This window comes from Rhinolophus sinicus, chromosome 1 (genome assembly GCF_057876585.1).
Source record: "Rhinolophus sinicus isolate RSI-liver-muscle chromosome 1, RSI-T2T, whole genome shotgun sequence".
NCBI lineage: Eukaryota > Metazoa > Chordata > Mammalia > Chiroptera > Rhinolophidae > Rhinolophus > Rhinolophus sinicus.
In genome coordinates, this window is record NC_142501.1 from 188,998,678 (window position 1) to 189,023,213 (window position 24,536).

General features: G+C 40.0%; 1 long non-coding RNA gene across 1 annotated transcript in view; it reads right to left on the reverse strand.

The window, feature by feature from the left end:
* Positions 1-2,972: 2,972 nt before the first annotated feature.
* Positions 2,973-24,536, reverse strand: part of LOC141568250 (uncharacterized) — an 89,166-nt gene continuing 67,602 nt past the window's right edge. The window contains exon 3 of the long non-coding RNA XR_012491342.2: positions 2,973-3,505. This is a non-coding gene — a long non-coding RNA (uncharacterized LOC141568250). The remainder of the gene's footprint in view (positions 3,506-24,536) is intronic.

A 24,536-nucleotide genomic window follows, 5' to 3' on the forward strand; every position in this document is an offset into this window, starting at 1 on the left:
ACAAAGCCACACAGAGTCTGTGGACGTATCATATTATTTGGGCATATTATGGAAAGTGGGAGGCAGTTTGAAACTCCCACTTTATAATTTGTTGCACATGTACTACATGTATTCTAAACCTAACATGGTTCTCACTATGGAGAGTGGGCCCTGTCAGTTTCAATAAATCCCTCTTTGTCTTTATAAAGTCGAAGGCAGAAAGTCTCTCCAACTATTGTGCTATAAACCTCATCACCCCTTCCTTCTTCCTACACATACACGACCATTGGAGTTAAGAGCCTGGTGCCCACATTGTACAAAATCACCTGCTTTTTTAACTCAGAAGTAAAATTTTTCTTAACCTAAACTTTGGAAGATATACTAAGCTAAAAGGTATATCACTATAGCTGAGCTTTTGGTGTTGTGGTTGTCAATCATTTTACCTTTGTTTCTGTTAAATCTGGCCTGACGTCTTTGCTGAGAAGATGTGACAAACACATTGGACCCATGACTTGGCATGACCAGGTGTGGCTTGGCCTACCCCTTCTCAGGCAGGTGAAAACAGCCAAGCTCAGTTCAAACATGCTCAAGCTATTCGGCACCTGGAAATCCCCACAAAGTTAATTCCATTCCAGATCTTTCTCAACACCCAGAGGAGGGAGCACAGGGCTGTTTGTTTTTACAAGTTTCTCCGCCTGCAATCCTATAGTCTGGGAGCAGGGTGGAGGTAGAAATGTATATTTATTTGTGTGGAGTCTCAAGTCAGGAAGTAGATCTGACGATTTAGAGGACCCGGTAACCCAATAGCATGCCCTGTGATTCTGAGAGATGATATTTAGAACTGGGTGACCCCAGCTCCTGGGTGCCTACATCAAACCCTTCCACCAGGCTCACACCAAGGACCTGTTTGTATCCGTAGGGCGATTGCCTTTGTGATTCTGGTCTCTTATGGCTTCCCATCATTCTTATTTTCCAGATTTCCTGTGTTCCATCCTTGTTTTCCACGTTTTTGGGCTCAATCCAATGCTGAGTAATAATTCAGAGCCAGAAGCTTTGAGGCGTTAAGCTGCCACTCCAATGAGGGGAGTCACCACTCCAGGCACCAAACAGGGTCCCCTTACCTGACCCACAGGCTCATAGCCTCAAGGTGCCTAAAGGAGTAGCAAGGGGTAGCCAGGGTGAGGTGACTTGTTTTCTTTGGCAGAACTGGGAGAAGCAAGGATGTTCGCAGCTAAACCTCCATTGTTGGTCTTCCTGGGAGTCTCTGACTTCACATACAGAGTGTGATACCTTATAGGCTGTTGCTTTCCTTCCTTTCTCCTCCCCTCTCCCATTCCACTCAGGTTAATCTTTGGAAGTATTTTAGTCCAAAATGGCTTTGGGGTGAAGGAAAAATCTGATATGAGGAAGGGTGTAACTCAGTGTATTCCCTTGCATGACCTTGGTCGATGACACATCCACTGGACACGGTTCTGGCCCGAGCTCCTGGTGGGTGGACCCCAGGGCTGGCATGACAATTCAGTAGGTCTAATAGAAAGTCTGAAGTGAGCTGCCAGGCACACAAGTGAGCTCTCAAAGTGCACTGTACAAAATTATGGCAATGTAACAGCAGCCAGCATTTGCTGAAAGCCTTCTGTGTGCCAGGTATCCAGTTTAACCCTCACCACAATCCTACGAGGTAGGTAGTACTAATCTTCCCGTTTTCCCAGTGAGGAAACTGTCACTGAGAGGTCCAAGACCACACAGTTAATACAAGGCAGAGCCAAGATTTTAACTCTGGCGGTCCAGCTCTGGAGTTGGCACTCTTTCACTGCTATTAACAAAACTATTTTACAAATGAGGAAACTGAGGACACTGAAGTCAAGTGACTTGCCCCACCTCACACTGCCAGGGAGGCCGCGAGCTGAAGGAGGCACCTTCCATCCTGACTCTTCACCACTCCTGGTGTCGTGGGCGGGGAGGCGGCGGAGCAGTGGTGGAGTCAGGATGTAACCGCATCCTCCTCGCCCTTCTCCACCCCAAGTTTCTACCTCCCTCCTCAGGCTTCCAGCTCTTATTTCAGGTGACAGGAAGCTACTAGAAAAAGAGCCAGATAGTGAGTGAGCAGGTGAAGAAATCAGAAACCTGCACCTGCCAATCCAGGAATCAGTCTAACACGCCTTATGGAACTGACACCTGGCCACCCAGGTAAAGTGTCCAGATGCCGCAGGCAAAGAGAGGGGAATATTAGAGGAAGTTAGAGTTTCCAGAAAGGTGGACATGGCGTAGGAATGAAAATAAAGAGGGCTAAAATATGATAGAAACAGGTTGGAATTAGTCTTTCAGCTGGAAAGAGCCATAGAGATGAACTGGTCCAAACCTCTTACTTTACTAATAAGGAGAACTACCATGGATTGGGCACTTGTATGTGCCAGGCACTGTGCTAACTGCTTTCCTGGTGCCTATGAGGCAGGTGCTATTTTTGTCTTCATGGGGAAACTGAATCAAAGGTTAATTGGCTGAATAAAAGGTAGATTCAGGCAGTCTGCCTCTCTCTAAAGCTCACATGCTTTTGTGCTCTTTAACTTTTTATGATGGACCCTTCCAAACATACACAAAATTAGAGAGAATATTATAATAAACCCCCATAAATCTAGTCACCAGTTGCAATAATGATCCACATAAGACATATCTTGTTTCATCATCTGTCCCCACCAACTGTCTCACTACTAGATTATTTTGAAGTAAGTCATTTACTCCATATTATTTTATAATAATATGTAATAAGATTTTACATATTTATTGCATATTATATATAATATACTACATATAATAATTATATATTATTTCTGTATCGTCTCATCTTGTCATTAGCTGTACGTACTTTAATATTTCTCCAAGAAAGGACTTTCTTAACATAATTTTAACACCTGTGTTACCGCTAAAGAAAACAATTTCCTACTATCATCAAATGTCAAAACACTGTTCAAATATCTCAGGTTGTCCCATAAATGTATTTTTACAGTTGGTTTATTTGAATTTGAATCAAAAACAATTCACACATTGCATTTTGTTGCTAAGTCTCTTAAATCTCTAATACATACGGTTTCCTTCTCCTCCTGCCACTCATTTGTTGAAGAAACAGTGTCATTTACCCTGTCAAATTTGTCACATTTTGGATTTTGCTGATTATATCCATGTGGTGTCATTTACCATGTTCCTCCATCCCCTGTATTTCCTATAAACTGGTAGTTAGATCCAGTAGTTTGATGGGATTCACACTTAATTGTTTGGGCAACGATACATCACAGGCAGTACACAGACAAGGCTCTTGTGCTAAGCCGACTTTCTTCCACAAGATGAAGGCTCTCGGTCAAGCTCATAAAGCTGATGAAGGACAGAACCAGAACTGGAACTCAGTCTTCCAACTCCAGCTCCCCCGGCCCCACTCTTCCTCTCCATCACAGGATTTGAATCTAGAATTTTCTCCTTGGAACGGAAGGATAGTTTGGCTGTTATTTAATCTTCTTACCTCTTCTACCTTCTTCTGTGAGACAAGCCAAGAGAGAAACAGTGAGCATGTTCAAACCCTTCTTTGCCATATGGCAATATTTTAATTTTAAACAGATGGTGGGAGGGAGGGGTGTCCCCCAAACTGGGTGGGGCTATGCACCTTCTGCTTTTGCCAGAGGGCTGGAAACACTTAAGCCAGAATTCTGGCACAGAACATTATTATTAGCCCCTCTCTCTCCTTTCAAATATTGAGAACGAATTTACCTGAGTGAGCGCTGACAGGAACATTTCATCCTTTGGACTTACTCATTTTAATTGGGAGGGAAAGAGGTGTGTGCACGCTAGCAGTGCTAATGCCTAAGAAGGTGCAGAGAATTCTACTGGGGAAATAGGAAAGGAACAGCCAGTGGAGGGGGCAACCATTCTGGTGTTTCAGAAGTGGGCAGTTCCTCCCTCCCATTCCTGCTACACTGAGCATGCAAATGTCGAAGCAAGACTCTATGACACAGGTAAATAAAACTATTCCCATCACAAGGGGAAGAAACCCACCCCTTACCCAAAATTGGACTAGAGCGCACGGGGATAGGAGGAAAGATGGCTCAAATACCCAATAGCAACGCAAGTCCACATTTATTGAACACTTAAAACATGCTAGGTGCTGCATATGCAGTATCTCATTTAATACAACAGCCTGGCGAGGTACAAGGCAGGTGCTTTTATCTGCCTCTGCAGATGAGGAGGAAAATAAGATCACACAGATACAATCAGTGAAGGCAGCATTCAAATCCACATTTTTCTCATTTAGTGTTTGTGGCTTAACCATTAGGTTACAAGGTCAGCTAAATTAAGATAGCTATTTGAAGGGGGTAGAAATTTAGAAGGGAGTTTTAGTGGGGTTTAGGAGGGGCTCAGGTAATGCACATTGAGATCCCCAGCCTGTGGGGACCAGTCCATTAAGTGAATTTCACAGGTGGATCCGAGGGAAAGGTTCCACAAAAAGCTGGCTGTGGAGAAACAACAGTCAAGCACTCCCCCGCTCCCTCTCTGTCAAGTTCAAGGCTCCTAAGTGGGAAGAATTATCAGGGTCACATCTGGCACCACAAAGCCTTAGTGTGAATTCGAAAGTGACACCTCTTGTGGGTGGATAAATTGCAAAAGCACTCCCCTGTGGGAGGCCCCTTCTGCAAGGGCGATATCTGCAATAGGGCTTACTGCTTGGGCCAGTAGGGGATCAGATTTCAGCCCTTTCATGCCTGCAGCCATGCAAGAAAGTTGGCAGTGGGGTCCTGTAAGAGGCAATCTTCTTTCCCCACCCAACACGCTTTGCACTTATGAAGCCCAAGTCACTCTTGCTGAGTTATTACCATCTTTTGGTGGTTGTTTCATGTGATTGTGGTCTCATGTCAGCTCAGAAGAGAGTAGAACTCAATTACTAGATTACTCAAAGTGCTGGTTTTCTTTTTCTTTCTTTCTTTCTTTTTTGTTTTTTTTTGTTTTTTTGGTTGTTGTTGTTTTTTCACCATATTCAAGACTGTAGCAGCCAAGTCTTCCCCAACCTCACTGGTTTGACTTAGGAGGCCAGGCTGACATTAGTGTACATGGGCAGCCCAGAGAATGTGACCATATTATTCTGTCTATAAGCTGATCAACTTAAATGGCTTATTTTTATTATTGGGTTTTGTAAATAAACATGAAAAATAACTGGCATTTTATAGACATTTTTTTAAACCAGGTTAAAAACTCAAGGTAAATAGGAATCAATATAAACCATCAGTAAATAAATTTGATCATAACTTACACTCACTCCACCTTTGGAAATTTATAGTAAAGAAATGCTAAACACATACAAACACACACACACACACACACACAAAAAAAACCCAACACTTCTATTCACAAAGATATTTGCTGCTATATTATTTATAATGGGGGAAAAGGGGAAATAAGCTGTGCTTTATGGGAAAGCATGTAAGTTGGTAAATTATGGTACATATCACCTAATAGTTTTACAGTTTTAAAAATTTGTGTTTGTCAGCTCATACGAAATGCCTACGATGTTAGGTTATGGGGAAAAACATCAGAAAACAAATAAATATAGAGTATGATTACAACTGTGTCCAACGTGCTTTTAAAAATTCAACAAGGTGATATACTAAAAGAAGTGTTATTGTGCCTAATGAATAAAAACTAACATTTGTTGAGTTTTTACTATGTGCTGGGTACTGTTCTAAGTGACTTACGTACATTAACTCAGTTTATGCTTGTAGCAGCAACACCTTGAGATAAGTACAATTATTATAATTCCAATTTTGCAGATGAAGGAACTAAGGCAGAGCAACATTGCCCAAGTCACATAGAAAATAAGGTAAAAGCTGGGAGATGAATCCAGGAAGCCTTAACAACCACGCCACCTCGGTATTGATCAGCTAACTGAAAAATAGAAAGAGGACACTATAGAGAGACACCATTTAAAATGTTACATACAAGAGAGTGATCCTGGAACATCTATCTGGTCTATAGCATAAAAAGCAAGAAAACTATCAAAGACAAGAGGAATGATGTCAAAAAGACTCAAGAGCTCCCCTCTGCTAAAGAAAATAAATCTGAGAATCAATCATTGCAGTGGATTGAAACACATCAAGATTTTTAAACCTATAGGTTTAAAATTATTTGGGGAAAAAACCCTCATTGGTCACCTTTAGAGAAGCTAGGCAATAACTCATTATTTTGAAAACTGGCAAAGAGAGGGAAAGAATCAAGCATTTATCCCACTTATACTGTACAGAACTTAGGGTAACTAAATTGTTGATGAGGGCAAATTTCTTTTTATGGAAATATTTCAGATCATGAAAGAGGCAAGACTAATAGAAGAGTGCCATTTTTTTTTTTTTTTTTTTTTTTAAGATTTTATTGGGGGAAGGGGAACAGGACTTTATTGGGGAACAGTGTGTACTTCCAGGCCTTTTTTCCAAGTCAAGTTGTTGTCCTTTCAATCTTAGTTGTGGAGGGTACCATTCAGCTTCAAGTTGTCCTTTCAGTCTTAGTTGTGGAGGGCGCAGCTCAGCTCCAGGCCCAGTTGCCGTTGCTAGTTGCAGGGGGCACAGCCCACCATCCCTTGCGGGAGTCGAGGAATTGAACTGGCAACCTTGTGGTTGAGAGCCCACTGGCCCATGTGGGAATCGAACCGGCAGCCTTTGGAGTTAGGAGCACGGAGCTCTAACCGCCTGCACCACCGGGCCGGCCCAAGAGTGCCATTTTTAACCCTTGATAAAATAATGGATTGGGCAATTCCATTACATGAAAGGAAAAGACATAGCGAGACAGTATGTGCTTCCTGATGGAGTCATCAGATTATACATCTACATGGGATTCCCAATTTTTAAGATAATGGAGAGACAGAGACATGTTTTAAGTGACACCATGGGGAATTACATCAGTACAATGCCGACTGCAGAAAACTATAGGACCTGGTTTCTCCAACACATAACTTGCAGGGAGAAAAGGGGGCAGGGGACTTATAGATTAAAAATCTAATTGTAATGATCTTATTTGGATTCTATTTAGAGGAAAATCTCTCAAAACATTTTTTGAGACAATCAGCGAAATTCAAATACTGCCTGGATATCTGATTACGTTACGGGATTCGCGTACATTGTTTTCAGGTGAGATGATGGGATAGCAGTTATACTTTTTAAAAGAACTCTTTGTCTTTTAAAGATGTTTTCTGATATATTTATGGAAGAAAATACATGATTTCTAAGACTCACTTTAATATATCCCAAGAGCAAATGGGAAGCGAATGGTGGATCGATGCACTAAAGATTGGCCATCAATTCATCTTTGGTGAAGCTGAGTGATGGATACACGGGGCTCTTATACTCTTCTCTCTGCTCTTATACAGGCTTTACTATTTCATAATTTAAAAATGTTAATGGCACAAGCATAGCTTAATTTTGTTCTTTTTAGAACATTTAAATCTCTTGCTGTAGAATTGAGGACTAGTGTAAGGCAGTGGCTGAAGGCATGGACTAAGGGCCAGACTGCCTGCATTTAAATGCCAGCTCCATTGGCTAATAGTTGGACAATCTAGAGGAAGAAACTTCATGTCACTCTATTTCAGTTTCCTTATTTGTAAAATGGGGATAACAATACAACCTACTTACTATGTCACTGAGTTATTATGACAATAAAATGAATAAAATTTATCATTGTCTAGAATAATCCATAGAGCATGTCCTATATTAAGCAGTTTTCAAATTTACTATTTTTATTGGGTTTCCTTCTTTCTTTCTTTCTTTCTTTCTTTCTTTCTTTCTTTCTTTCTTTCTTTCTTTCTTTCTTTCTTTCTTTCTTTCTTTCTTTCTTTCTTTCTTTTGTCTTTGGACATAAGTCCCCTGATTAAAGTGTCTCCACTCATTTTACATTCATACGTATGATCCCACTTCTGATTCTGACACCAACTAATGATTCTGGTATCAATTCCAACATGTGGATTTTCTTCCCACACATCCAAGCAATTAATTCTCCAGTACCAGCTGGGTGGCCTATCATTCAACTCAGTTCTGACACTATCTCCCTGGAGACAGTGTCAGATCTCCCAGGATAAGGGCTCAGTCCTACAAGACTGCCTCAACCCCCCTTCAAACACTAGTCACAAGCCTAGGTTGTCACCTGTGCTTCTGACCCACCACTTATTGATCAGAGGTTCCAACAACCCCATCCTTGGGTTCAATTAATTTTCTAGAGCAGCTCGTAGAACTCAGAGAAACATTTTACATACTATATCACCAGCTTATTAAAAAAGGATGTGACTCAGGAACAGCCAGATGGAAATGATGCACAGGACAAGCTATGGAGAAAGTGTGCAGTACTTTCATGCCTCCTCTGAGCACCTCCCCCAAATCTCCACATGTTTACCAACCCAGAAGTTCTCCAAATCCCCTCTTTTTGGGTTTTTATTGAGGCTTCTTTACATAGACATGATTATTGAATCATCAGCCAGTGATGATTGAACTCAATCTCTAGCCCCTTGCCCCTCCCCAGAGATTAGGGGTGGGACTGAAAGTTCTAACCCTCAAATCACAAGGTTGGTCCTCCCAACCAACTCCCATGCTTAGGTGACCTAGGGGCTTCCCCAAAGGCACCTCATTAACATAACAAAAGATACCTCTATCAGTAGGAAATTACAAGTGTTTTAGGAGCTCTGTGCCAGAAACTCAGATGAACACTATATATTTCTTATTATATATCACAATACCACAATACCCAACCTCTCAGTCTTGCACCCTTAACACATCAGCTACAAGTTTCCAGTTTCTTTAAAGTGGAGCAAGACCCAAAAGACATTTGAAGCAATCTGAGGGCAAATCCTGCTAGATTTTAATTATTTACTTTCAGTCTTTTATAGTTGCTTGTCCATACCTAATCTAACAGTTGTGTGTGTGTATGTGTGTTGTGGTTATTGTTTTGGTTTGGTGTGGTTCATCTTTATCAAGTCTTTTGAAAACAACTTGTTTTTTTTTTAAAGAGTGTTCTTTCTGCACTAAATTTTCATCCATTTATGTAATTACATTACAAATTTTCAGTTGCAACCTTTTTAAATACGGTTGGGAACAAGCAAACTGACCCTTGGTAAGCAGACAACACAACTTGTGGAAGAAGGGCCCAGATGCAGTGTGAAAATGCCACTGGCCCCTGTTAACCTTGCAGACAGGCATCAGACATACCCTTTACAGAGAGAGTGGAGAGTGCATAAATTAACCTGGTGGTTTCTTTGGTGGAACTCAATTAGAGAACAAGTCAGCAGTGGTTGTGTTTGCCTAGTGTAGTCTTCCTTTATCCCAATTTGTTGTAATGGTCAACAATGGAGGTATCATAACTCCTGTTCACCAAAGGAAAAAAACATCAACACTCCATAACTTTAAAATGACTTAAAAAAAAAATGAATCCATTCACAGCAGACTAGAATCACACACAAACAAAATGCACAATGAATATTGTTGTATGCAAACAAGATATGCTGGATTCAACAGCACACTAGAGACTGAGCATCACTGGTCACTTGTGGCAAATACAGTGAGTGCTGCTATTACACGGCATGATTTCCTAAGTGCCACAGCAGTCAGACTTCATACTAAGAAGGTTCACACACTCTAATATTCACATCCTAGTTTCAGTTTGACCATAAAGTTACACAGAAACCAAATGAGCAAATCTGCATTTCTTTCTAAATCTACATGCAAATAGTAAGACAGGGATTCCCCTTGTCATTGGCATTCCTTAGTAACAAAGGATTCAAGACAACCTCTAGCTCTGAAGATGTGAACTGCCCTAACACCAAGCCAATCTTGCTGAATTGGACACTTCCTGTGTTCTGCCAAGTTTCACAGATCTCACTACAAGTTCACTCCTCAGTGGCATACGACTGTTACTTTGCTCTCTGATCAACTGTGAATTCTCACAGTCCTCCTTGAACAGGAGAGAGGAAGTGAGAGAGGTGTGTAGATGCTGCTGCATTCATTTTCATCATTTGACAGATGGGGAAGCCAAAGTTACAAGACAGATCTGTTTTTATCACAATGGGGGCATTCCACATCTCTCCTCTGACTCAGAGATTTGACCATAGGGGCACTTCGTGGGTAGATTTGTAACTAAGCTCATCTCATTATAGTGACTGCGAGTGTTTTAAAGTAAGGGTGCAAAATTGTAGCTAGGATCCCCTTCTGTCCCATTTCTCAGCACTTCACCCTATGCTTCTAGATGTCTGGGCCTGGAATGCTTTCAGAAAAGTCCCACCACATATAAATTGTGCAAACCAAACTGAAAGAATCTTGTCCTCAGACTCCTTAAATATGCTGATGTCATTCACAGATAACATTCACATTTAATCGCGAATATTTCCGAGTTATATCAAAGGTCTACCCAATAGCAAAGTCAACTGGAAAATAAAACACATAGCAGCTTCCTCCGAAGAAACCTCCTCAATCATTATTCTATTATTCTTTTATTCTATCGTTCTTTTCATTGTTAGCACATCACTCTTTTATGAACTGAAAACCTGCTGGCGTTATTCAAAATAACTCTAACCCACAAATATTTACCTAGCATTGAATTCATTTGTTCACTGGACAGTTGTTTAGGGATCGAAAAAGAAAGATTACCCTGGTGGTAATTATGCAATCAGACACTATTGAAATTAAATTATTGCTATTCTCATAGGACTCTACATATACAATTATAGTAAGCATGTGTGTTTATGTGTGTGTGTGTGAGAGAGAGAGAAAGAGAGAGAGAAAGAGAGAGAGAGAGAGAGAGAGAGAGAGAGAGAGAGAGAGAGAGTTCCTGCAATACAGAAATCCAATTAGAGGCAATCTAAAGTTATAAGAGCACAGAATATTTCTTAGGAATCTAGAGGACAGAAAAAATCCAATAGAATCCACAAAAATATAAGTTGCTTTAAGCCAAAGCCTAGAAAAAGTGGTACATTTATCACAAATATGGTCCTCAAATGCTATCTATATTAAACTCAGCTCTTTCAATCTATCATTTGTCTTAGTCTAAAAAATAAAAATCTGATAAAATATACATTAGAAGATGAGAATGAGATAAATGCTACTTGTAGTGATTGTTTTCAAAAATGACTGCAACAATTTCTCTTTGTATGGTATCTTTTCACGGTGACTTTGCTACTCCTCCAATTAAGAGGTGACATATATTTTTCCCTCCTTTAATCAGGCTGGCCTTGCAAGTTGCTTAGATTAGTAGAATGTGATGAAAGTGATGCTGTGTGAGTTCCAGGCCAAAGCCTCAAAATGTCTTGTAGCTTTCTTGGAATGCTGCCCTGAGATTGTCATGTAAGAAAACCAGTCTAGACTATAAAAATTTGAGGGGCCACATGGAGAACCACTGTCATGCATGTGAGCAAGGCTAGCTTGGACTTTTTATCTATCCAACTTCTGACCTTCCAGTTGAATGAAGACACATGGGTAAGTCCAGATGGAATCAACACAATAAAAGCCAAGGATGATTCATAAACTATTGTTTCAAGTCACTAAGTTTTTTGTCGTTGTTTTTATATAACATAAAATTTACCATATTAACCATGTTAAAGTGTACAATTCAGTGGTATTTAGCATATTCACAATGTTGTACTACTATCTAGTTTGAGAATATTTTCCTCACACCAAAGGAAACCTCATACCCATTAAGCAGTCACGCTCCATTACTCCTTCCCTCTAGTCCCTGAAAACAACTCATCTTTTCTGCTGTCTCTATGGATTTTCCTATTCTGGATATTTCGTATAAAGGGAATCATACAGTATGTGGCATTTTGTGTCTGGCTTCTCTCATTTAGCATGATGTTTTCAAGGTTCATCCATGTGGTAGCATATATCAGTAGCTCATTACTTTTTATGGCCAAATAATATTTCGTTGAATGGGTATACCACATTTTGTTTATCCATTCATTAGTTAATGGACATTTGGATTATTTCTACCTTTTAGCTATTGGGAATAGTGCTGCTATGAATATTTATGTATAAATTTTCATTTGAACACTATTTTTCAATTGTTTTCAATTCTTTTGGGAATATATCTAGGACTGGATTTGCTGAGTCATATGTAAGTCTATGTTTAATTTATTGAGGAATCACCAAATGGGTTTCCACAGCAGCCACATCATTTTACATTTCTCCTGGCAATGTACAAACGTTCCAATTTTGCCATATCCTCTCTTCACATCCTTGACAACTCTCTCTCTCTCTCTCTCTCTCTCTCTCTCTCTCTCTCTCTCTCTCTCCCCATAGCCATCCACATGGGTGTGAAGTGGTGGTATCTTATCATGCTTTTCATTTTTACTTCCTTAATGACTAATGAATCGTGTATCGTCTATTTGCTTGTTGGCTATTTGTATATCTTTGGAGGAATATCTTTGTTTATTCAAGTGCTCTGCCCATTTTAAAAATTTGATTTTCTTTCTAGTGTTGAGTAGGAAGTGTCCTTCATAAAGTCTGGATATCTTATCAGACATAAGATTTGTAAATATTTTCTGCCATTGCGTAGGTTGGTGGGTTGTCTTTTCACTTTCTTGATAGTGTCTTTTGATGCACAAAAGTTTTAATTGTGATGGTCCAATTTAAATATTTTTTTCTTGTGTTGCTTGTTCTTTGTTATTATATCAAAGAAAATATTGCCAAATCCAAGGTAATGAAGATTTACTCCTGTGTTTTCTTCTAAGACTTATAGTTTTAGCTTTCATATTAGGTTTTTGATCTAATTTGCAACAATTTTTGTATATGGTGTGAGGTAGGGGATCAATTTCATCCTTTGCATGTGGATATCTAGCTGCCTTAACATTATTTGTTGAAGAGACTACTCTTTCCCCATTGAATGATCTCAGAACTTTTGTCAAAAATCACTTTACTGAACACTGAATTTTCAGGCCATTGTTACACAGCAATAATTAACTGATACATTTCTTGACCTGGTGAACTTACAATTATACTGTACATCCATTATCTTTGTTGAAAGTTTACAAGTAAAATATGTTAAGAATAATGGAAACCGAAATAACCTTCCCTTGACAAAACAATCATCTGATAAGCCATACATGGACAGTCAGCCTGGATCACAGTTAAAGTTAATATTCTAAGAATGGTCAGTGATGTCTTGATCTAAGTTTTCAAAGATGTGGCTGAATTTATAGGCTTTATGTGTATTAGTAATCTTTGGAGTGTCGGAAGAACAGCAGAGGAGCCTGTGGGCCTAGAGAAGAGTGAGCAAGTGTAAGAGCAGTAACGATGAGGTTAGAGATGGTAAGGGAGGATAAGGCTTTATAGGGAAATGAAAGGGCTTTGGCTTTTGTGCTGAGTGATTTGGGGAACCACTGGAGAGTTTTGAGGGAAAAAAAGTGACATGATTGTAAATAAGTATTAACAGGATCACTCTGGTTGCTGTGCTGAGAAAAGACTAAGAGGGAACCAAAGATAGGGAATCCCATAAATTAAGCCATGACGATAACAAAGTAGAGAGATTACAGAAAGATTGGACCAGAAAGGTGATGGAGATTGTGAGGTTGGCAGATTATATTTTGTAGGACGAGCCAGTGGGATTTGCTGATGAATTCAATATGAAGTATGAGAAAAAAAAAGGAGTCAGTTATGAGTTTCAGGTCTTGGCCTGAGCAAAGAGAATAACGGAGTTACCTTTTACTAAAATGGGAAAAATAACAGAAGTAGATTGGGAAGCAGTTGTAAATTAAAAGTTCTGTCTTGGACAAATTCATTTTGAGGTGCCTATTAGACAAGTGGAAATGTTGACTAGAACATTAGATATAAAAGTCTGGAATTTGGGGGGGAGTAAGTATAGCTAGAGGTGAGGTCCAAAGATTAAATCCTAATCACCCCAATGATAAGAGGTGAGAAGAGGAAGAAGAAGCAAAGGTGACTAACAGATGGTACAGCCAGTGAGGTAGGAAGGAAACCAATCTAATGTGAAATTCTGGAAGCAAAATTAAGGAAGGAGTCATTTTTGTCAGGTGCTCCACTAATAAGTCAGGTAAGATAAGGACTAAGAATTGACCACTCTTTTTTATTTCCCAAATTGAAACTTAAGTAAACATTTTTTAAAAAAATGACATAGTGGCTTTTGCATTACCATGCATATGAATATTTTTATATTTAATTTAAATTCTATGCATGGTTAAAAATAAATGTAACTATACACATAACACACATACCAAGACATATAATTATTTATAAATATTTCCTCAACCTTATTCAATGAACCTACATCATATGCTTCTTATTATAAACCAAAGTACTCGTTCTCAACTGTAAACCCCAGCCCCCACCCCCATTATGACCCAACCCTAAGCAAACTGTGCAATTTATAACATTCTTCGAAAGACTAAAACAATCAACTTGAGTACACCTTCACGAAATGAATCAGCAGAGTACCATCTGTAGGAAACCAAGCTAAGGATGCGGCCAAGAAAGTTAAAGGCATCTTTTGCTGGAGTATTTGGGGTATTAAAGTACCAACCTTAAGCGTACTCTGCAAAGTAATGCCTGTAACCATAGGCACGACACCGTGGAGAGGTTCATGCTTTGAGCTCATCATGATTAACGTCTGGAAAAAATGTTATAGGACAAATATTAACCTGGCTGAGGGTAGCCCTTCACTTAGAATGTGATTCATGTGACTTATTTACATCACTTACAAAGTGTGAGTACTAATTCACAAGATTGGATTTTTCAGAAACACTCAGAATGGAGATAGTCAGTGGAGTTTTGTGTTTCAAGAGAAAAAATCGATGCTGATTCCAGTAGGGCAAGTAGTTCACAATTGGCATAGCAAAGGTACCTCCCAGTCAAAAGAGATACTCAACCAATAAAAATAGCTGCCCAATCAATTAGAACAGCAGGAGGTTCTAAGCAGCCCCATGCGTCTATTTTTGGGACAGCCTAGCTGTGATATCTACCATCGTTGCAGAGAATGTTTTTGAAACTTTCCATTTGGTGCCTTAGATGCATTCATAACTCAAGGCACGTTGTCAGTTGTGATATATTAATATACTATAGGTAGGCGCAGCTTTGATTCTGAACAGTAATTCTCCACTTGATCCTAAACTCAGTTCTCCAGAACTGGTCCCAAATGGCCTGGACTTTTTCCTAATCCATTCCAAAGAATGTCCATAGGCAATGCAAGTGAGCCTGGAAGAGAGGTTCCTCCAGTGAGGAGATTCTGACAGGGGTCTGCTCTTCCCCAAGCTCACCTCACCTTCCTTGCAGAGGCAGGGGGAGGGGAGGGGCATGCTGGGAGTTAGGCTGAGTGAAGAGGGCCATCAATGAAGAGATTTCACAAGTGACTCATCCTATTGGAGAGAGAAAGCCAACAACTCAGGGAGACAAAGACATGCAACCCTTCAAGTGACCTGAGAAAATGAGGGGAGATCAAGGTTTCTCAAGTACGGTCCTAGGGTGCCTGCCACAAAAATTCCTACAGTGTTTCTTAAAAATGCAGAGTCCTGGGGGTCACCCCAGACCTAATGAATCAGAATCTTTGAAAGCAAGGCTGGGTCTGTATTTTACACCAATCCTGCGGGTGGGCTTTAGGCAGCCTGAAGTTTGACAACTGAGTCCACGCAGTAAAAATGAGAAGAGGAATGAGACAAGGAGAGAAATATTGGTTGAGTCAGGTGGGGCTGGCACCTGGCACCACCTAACAGGGTCAGTGTAGGGGACTTAGGGGCTTTCTCAAGAACAGGATGCATCTTTTCTTTCAATTCTCATGTGCTACATAGAAACTCCATAAAGCTTCATTATAAATTTGATATAATCTAGCAGTGTGTTCCAAACAGCTTCTTAAAACAGAAGGCAAGGATAAAAAGACAACATTTTACATCAGCTTTTTAAGGGGAGATAAAAGTGTATTTAACAACATTCTTCCTTTACTCCTGCTGTGCAGGGGAATAGGCTGAAAGGCACATTACAGAGCTACCCCAAAAAGATCACAAGGGCTAATACAGAGAATGGAATTAGAAACTGCTCTTTCCTAAGAATTTATGGAGTGGCATAGTCTACAGCTACCAGGAGATGGATAGCCATGTTCTGAATTCCATGTGGTAACCTTATAGATGTGCAACACAGAATGCCCTGTGCTATAGACTAAATGCTTATGATTCCCTAAAATTAATATATTAAATCTTAACGCCCAATATGGTGGCATTTAGAGGTGGGGCCTTTGGAAGGTGATTCGATTGTGAGGGTGAGACCCTCATGAAGGGGATTAGCACTCTTATAAAAGAGACCACAGAGAGCCCTCTTCCCCCTTCCACCATGTGAGGACGCAGTGAGAAAAGAGCCATTTATGAACTAGGAAGGAAGCCCTCACTAGACACGGAATCTGCCAGCGCTTGGATCTTGGACTTCCCAGGCTCCAGAACTGTGAGAAATAAATGTGTGTTGTTTATAAGCCACCAGTTTATGGTATTCTGCTATAGCAGCCTGAGTGGACTAAGACACTCTCTTTTTAAGAAAACTACAACCTGACTCAGAATAAACTTAAATCACGTAGAGAAGTGATGTTCTACAAACAAAGAGTGTGGAGCCATGAACAAGACCTCAAAGAGGCTTTCCGAGGCCTGGGCCACTTCATTACAAGAAAATAATTTTTTCCTAACTGTGCATGTGATGGAGGTTAACTAGACATGTCGTGATCATTTCTCAATATACACAAATATCAAATCATTATGTTGTACACTTGAAACTACTACAATGTTATATGTCAATTATACTGCCATAAAAATAAATTATATTTACAATAAAAAAGAAACAATTTAAAAAATTTTAAATGCCAAAACAAGGTTACAAAACTGTAGTATATTTTAAATATACACATGTAACAAATGAGTGACACAATATAATTGTTCAGACAATTTATTTTAAAAGTATTAATCTATAATGCATCAAAAGTAGCATGGTCTAGTTATACAGTAACAGAACACAGGTTTAAAGTTATATGAAGAACAATTCTAAATCTGTCAGTGTGTTCGCTTTGACTATATAAGTTATAACTTCATTTGAGGGTAAAGAAAAGACACTAGAATAGAGGCCCCTTGTGAATGGGAGGTCCAAGCCAAACGCCCCAACTCTTGCCTTTCAACAGGGCTGGTAGTAATGAGTTCTCTGGGCTGAACGGATTCTTGGGACACTAACTAGAAGTGTGACCTTGGGCCATTCATTTATGTTCTGCTACATGTGTTTCCCAATCTGTAACATGAGGGAAAATGATTACTCAGATTCCTTCCAGCTCTATGCATCTATTATATTTCCATCCATTCTAGTCTGTTTACTATGCATTTCTACAGTACCTCTCATTTCATACCAGAAGGGTAAGTTGCTAGAATTGCCTTGGTGCCAGTCAACTCTGTAAATCTTGCTCGTTCCTTTAATTGCGCTTCAATTCAGTCTCTTTCTTGAGTTCTTTTCTTTGCTAGTGGGCCAGCTCCTTAATAAACATTTCACGAGCTGTCTCAGTCATTAACAACTAATTAACAAGAAGGGCTCGCTGCTTTTAAAAAGAAATGAGCAGGAAAGTTGTTTCGGCTTTCTGTATTCACAGGATCCCACCATTGTCATTATAATATGCTGAAGACGGCGGTTCCTTCATACGGTGGACAATCTCATTAAAGATCTCTGCTGGAACAATCAATTCACTGTCAGAGGACCATATCGATCTTCCAGCACTGTCTTTGAGCTCCAGGGTGCTTGTAAAAAATTGACAACCGGAAGTGTGCTTGAGTTTGGGCTATTTGTTTCTCTGAGAAACACATTATAATCAGATGGAATCTAAGTGGCTCCCTCTGTTGCTCCTGCAGGCTGAAAATACTGACAAGGATCTTCCTGACAAAAGTTGTAGCAGGATGCCCGTTGCAAATACACCAGACAGGCATGCAAAGTGCCTGCCAGTTATTCTGTCCCCTTCTGAGATGCCTCTGAATGTCCATCACAGCCCCTACTTTGAAATTCCTTAGTTTGCAAGCCTTGAATCATGTGGTCATGCTTCCCTGGTCACGTCTGGGAGGACCAGGGATGAGCACCTGACCCAAAGAAACTCAGCTATCCATTGAGGAAAGAGAGAACCTGGCACAGGAGCTTTGCCCAGTGGAAGCACTGAACATGCACTGAGTTGGAGAGTAGTTTGGCTGAGAGAGAGAAAATGATGTAGTCGCTAGGAGCAGGAATGATGGAAGCAGAGAAGTCACCACAGTAGTGAACCACTAGAGTGAGTAGCATGTGACAAGAGAACAGGTTACTGCATCCTGAATAGTAAGCCAGTGCTCCACTGACGCCTCTGTGCACTGAATGGGAGCCAAGCATTTCAAGTCTTCATAGTGATGGCCAAGGGGCCGGGGGTGGGGGGCAAGCAAGCTGCTGCAGTGTGCAGCCATCACGGTGAGAACCCCTGGCCAGGACTCCACTGCCAGGCAAAACTCCGCCCCTCTGCACTTATTAGAATGAAGAGCTGTGGGTTTTTTCTCTGAAATAATAATACTAAAAATACATGTTAACCAATACATTGGATTTGCATTATTCCACTGATTGATACTGTGGTACTTTTTTGGTAGAGAGAAAAACAAATTGAAGACTGCACCAGTTCAGTGCAACAGGTTGAGTGGTAAAAATGAAGAATAATGACCCAAATTAAAGCAGAGGCTTAGCATCTGGAAATGGGGCTCCTAACTCCATTGCTTGTCATGTTTCTAGGTAGCCAGAGGGTAGATATGGAATGTCACCACTTTCCATGTTAGGTTCATGAAATGCTGTACAGGAGATGTAAAGAGGATATGGTCTGTGGCACTGCTTATAAGAGCAAAGAATCATGCAATAATCTAAGTGTACATCATGAAAATGGTTGACTAAATAGTGGTTCATCCATACTATGGCTTTCTACTTATCAATTTTTGAAAGTGAGATTGACCTATAGGTACTGATATAAAATGATTTATAAGTTCGTTAAGTAAAAGAAGACTATGCCATAATCGTCTTTACTTTTAATAAAAGTAAAATATATACATTTGTGCCTTTACATATATATGTATATAAACATACAGGAAATGTTCTGGAAGGACCTAACCTAAACTGTTAATGATGGAGAGGAAAGTGGGATGGTAGTATGTGATATAAGGCAAGATGGACTTTTTCTTTTTACTATATATTTTGCATTGTTGAATATTTATAATGAGAATGTATTTTTATATTTCTAATTTAATACAACAGTTTTTAAATAATGGCTTTTGAAGAAATTTCATTAGTATACTAATCTCTCTCCCAGTTGTGACATAGACATTTATTTGTCCCAAGAAGGTTTAGGATTATTGCAGCATGAACTCAAGAAAGAGGATGCAGATTTTGACATTCAAAAGAAATGCAATGGCTAAGACAATACACTTTAAAGCCAGTCTGAATTCCTTTAACTCGCATACATATCAGGTTCAAGCTTGGAAGACTCTATAGTTTTTTCCCCAATGCAGGGAAAATACTCTTTCCACGTATGCATCAAGATGAGGTGATAAAAAAGAGAGATGGTGGAAGAGAAAATAGGTCAGAGCCAACAGTTCAGGAAAGATAACTCAGGACAAGGGTGAGATGCTTTAGAAGCATCCAGACCATCTTGGGGATGTTGTAGGAGAAGGTAGATGGTAACTTGTCCAGGCCTGATGTAAGGAGCTCATGGTTGGGACCACGTCTAACATGCAGGGACATTGATGTGGAGGTGAGGGAAGGCAGCTCATCACCAGGAGTTCAAGGCCTGATTCCTCACACCCAGAGAAGCCCTGTGCCCCTGAGAGAGCACCCAGTTTCTAAGTAGATAAGGGGACTGGCAAAGGCCTAGAGTTGTCAGGAGAGGTTGCAGTGTGCAGGGACAAACGATCGCGCTACGGGCCCCAGCAAAGGGGTCAGCGCAGTAGAATTGGGAAGCCAGAGAGAACCCCACTCAGTAGTCACCAGTCCAGGGAGGTGGTCTGTCCAGGCATACCACGAAGCCAGACAGGCTCCCACTTCCCCACATGCTATAAAGACACCATCTTGGGGAAGAAAAAGGGAAGGACACACTCCAAAAGGCTATTTATCCGAAAGGACAGATTTATGCTAAAGAGACTTTTTATACCACTCTCCATGATGCCCAACTAAACTTGGAATAGACTGTTTAACTGGAGAGGAAGGAGACTGTTTAAACCAGAAGAGACTGGAATATTGTTTATTTTGTCTGAATTTTCGTGGATACCGTGAGGGATGAGATTTATGAGGAGCTATGACCAGTTTTAAAGTAAAAGAAGCTACATTTTCTTTGCCCATTTCAGTTGTAGTAAGAGAATTTTATGAGTCACAAATACATATATATATGTATGTATGTGTGTATATATATATATTTAAAGTTAGAGCCACTCTCAGAAGGCTATTACGATACATAGCCATTTATTCATTATTTTAAAATTTTATTTATTATTTTATGAATCTACATCCCAACAGTTTTAAGTGAACCAATCTGTTTATAATGCCTTTCTTTTCAAGTGTCTATTTGTTTGTTTGTTTGTTTTCTTCCATTTCTATTGTTCTTGGAAGTGGTCACTTACTCTACTGGAAAACTGTCATCCAAGAAGTCATATGAGTCCCAAATAGCATAGAAATTAAATTTCATCACAACAAACTCAAAAAAATTGTCCAAGTTCACTTGGGAATTTAAATTCAATGTATTTTTCTTTTTAACTGGGCTATTGGATAGCTTCTGAAGGACACACACACACACACACACACACACAGATTTCTGATAACCTTGTTACCAAAGAATTTGATCTATAATAAAATAAATGAATATGATAGAGTCGAGGTTTAAAATACTTCATTGAGAGAAGTAGATCTTGTGTAAGGAAGGTAAAGTTAACAGCAGGTTTAAATATAAGCCAAATACTCAGAAATAAATAAGACAGAATCATCATTTTAAGCCCAGCAACATGGTAAAAAGACTCTCTGGATCTAGAGTCACGAGATGTGCTTGGATCTTTTTCTATCCACTGATTAGAAGTTATGCATTTGGACTAGTCATTTGACCTCCGAGAGTTTCAATTTCCTCACCAGCAAATGGAGATAACAACCTGTAATCCAGCCTCCCACAGAGTCCTCATGACTGAGAATCAAATGAGACAACGCATATGTAGGAACGTTGTAAAAGGATGATACGACGATGACAGTGACGGTGATCACCAGCATCATCATCTCAGAAATGCAAGGAGTGTGGCAGAGGTGGAGGAGCCCGGCCAGGTCTCCATGCCTTTACAGCTCTTTCTCCATTTGTTTTTTTGCCTTCAAAATGTTGTGAGGATGCTGTAACACTTAAGCTGTCTCTAAACAATTTCAGAACACTGGTAAAATGATGATCATATAGTCAGTGAATAAATTACTTGGCTAAATGGAGCCAGATCACCCACTTCTTGCCCTTATTTATCAGCAAATTGACTCATCACCTTGTTTTCACAGACCCACTGTGAAGAGTCAGAAGAAAGAAGTTACCTTTTATTGAGTACTTGCTGGATGCCCAATAATGTATTACATACATTATTGTATTTAATATTCACAGTGAGATGGCGTTATTGCCATGTTGCAGATAAGGGGACTGTGGCTTAGAGAGACTTGGTCAAGATCACAGGTGATAAGCAGAGATGGCACCTTGAACCTGGAGCTGACCAGAACACTGTGCTTTTCTCCTACAACAGCATTGTCTGCCCAAATGCCCAGCAGCTAAAGTATGGGCAAATCTTAATTTCCCACAGCAACAGGAATGACATGGATGATTAAAATCTCAAACGCTTATTGGCCCGTAGTTCCACTCTCTGCTTTCAACCTTAATTAACAACAACTGATAAACTGATTCTGTTCCTATCCTCTGCTATTCAAAATCACTCTTGAACTTTGGTGAAAGGGGCCAACAAGACATAAGCTGGACTGACCAAGAACATGGGAGCAGCCAAGGACTCGCCTACAACTGGACTGCAGTCCCCAAGTAATCAAGGGCTGATTATGTAATTGGGGTAAAAAGCCAATGAAGGCAGAATTTGTAAATATCCCAAACCCACGGTGGCTAAAATTTAGGTCCCCAGTTGTTTCTTATCTGAAGTCCCATGATATCTGGATTTCCACAAGAAAACAAAGCAAGGAGCAATCAGAAATTAATTTAAAGATTTTAACAAATCTAGCATAATTCACATATCTTAAGTAAAAATGAACAGCATAATATAAATGTCCAAATATCTTTGGGCTGGAGTTTAAGATAAACTCTTATGAAATAACTACCATTACCTTCAACTTAATAAAAACAACAACTATTCACTTTTTCTGTGTTAGGCCCTTTGCTCTCATGGTCTCCTCTGGCACTCAAAACAACGTGATAAGGGAGATGACATGATTCCCCTGTCTTAGATGAGGAAACTGAGGCACATGGAGGTTAAATGCCTTGCCTAGGTTGACCCAGCTAAGAGCTGAGGTGGGCCAGTTCCAGTTATTTATCTCCTGGTAATCAGAAACAGTGTTTGGCAGATGTTTTTGAATAATACAACATGGGAGGGAAAGGGGGCTTTTATTTTTACTCAGTTAAGGCCGAGGAATAATGAAAAGCAGTTCTTCATGGCAAAACGTGTGTGAAGAGCTGAGTTATGCCATTCTGGAAATGACAGTCACTCTCAGAGGCCAGTAGAACCTGAAATAGCTTGGGCACCCGGAAATTTGGCCCATCTATATTGGAAGAGCTCCCCAAAGGTGATGCTAAGCAACTGAACCTTGAAATGACCATAATGTCCAGAAAGGACGAGGACACAGATACAAACACACACACACACACACACACACACACACACACACACACACAGAGTTAAATTGATTACACTGCAAAGATAGAAGCATGGTTGGGTTGCCTCAATCCTGAGACTATACTATTGCTGCTATAATTATTCGGATTTCGTCTTACATATCTGTGCAAGGCATTTCACAGATACGACAAGTTTTTTTTCAGTGCAGCTTCCAGATCTTATTTAATGAAAAGTAGTACAGTCAGTACTAGGGTGGTCTCAGAATCCAGACTACCTGGGCCCAAATTCAGGCTCCTTACTAGCTGTATGACCTCAGACAAGTTCCTTCATCTTCTGTGCCTCAGTTTCCCCATCTGTACAACTGGGATAACAATCCTAATGACCACTTGATAATGGTACAGGAATGGAAAGAGTTGTATTTGTAAAGCACTTTAAACAATGCCTGGCACACAGGAAGCATTGGGTAGCTGCTATTATTATTAGTGAATAAAGGAGTCTACAGAAACAGTAAAGAAATCTGTGTCTGGCTTTTGCACAAGTGAAAACAATTTGAAAAATCAGGTTAGTGGTTACGACTAGGAAGATGGAGAATTTATTGTTAGAAAGGGCATCTGGGAAGTTTCTGGAGCTGGTAATATTTTGTTTCTTGACCTGGGTGGTAATTATACAGGTATTCATTTTACAAAAATGTATTAAGGTTTTCTTGGGTTTTGAGCACTTTCCTGTGTGTGTGTGTGTGTGTGTGTGTGTTTAATGTCATAAAGAAGAGGACAAAAAAGGAATGAGGAGGAGCAAGAGTGGGGAGGAGAGAGTAGAGGAAAGGGAGAAGGGGAAGGCGAAGAGAAAGAGAAGCTCCATCCAGTGTGACTTCTCTGTGATGAAGCACTTTTGTAGCAAATCGCTGTTTCACAGAAAATCTAAGCCCAGATGTGTCTTTAATTCCTGTTTTTCAGGTGAGAAAACCCTGACATGAAGGGTGGTTAAGTAGCATGTTGTTCAACATCAATGAATAGCTGAGTTAACCTTTTCACTGCGTTAATTGATTTCACGTTTGTTCTCCAAAAATGTGTCAAACAAACATCCACAGAAAATGACAGTATTTATATTTTTAAGTAAATACAGTTAAGGTGTTACATTTTATTAAAATAAATGATAACTATAAAGTATTACAATTTCCTATTGTTATCCATTCTTGAAAAACACAAAAATACAGAAAAAATGCACATCTGCTTTCCTAAACTTCCTTTCTGGAACACTGAGCTCGTGGGATAAAGTTGAATGCTGCAGTCAGCGGCATGGAAATATCATTTGACTATAGATGAACATCGCAGCAAAAATGTTAAAATGCAAGTCCAGGGGGAAGTAAATCCTGATGATTGTTTGCTGTCAGGTCTGCAGGGAGCAGGCGAGGCCCGGGTCGGGGTCTACGAGCGGGATGTTGTGAGCCCAGCTCTAAAACTAGACAGCAAGTATGCGTGGTTCATTAATCACTGTCACCCCTCCAGAAGAGTTGAGGTCTAGAAGAGATCTAGACACACAGCACCTAAAAGGAGGTTCTAGCAAGTCAGTTGGTAGTGCATCAAAGAGGAATCAAGAGTCTCAAGATATCTTACTGGCCGACTTGTAAGCAGGAGGATTAACATCTCAGCAGGCCTGGAACACGATCTTGACCACCTGCCCATCAGCAGAATTAGCAGGGGTA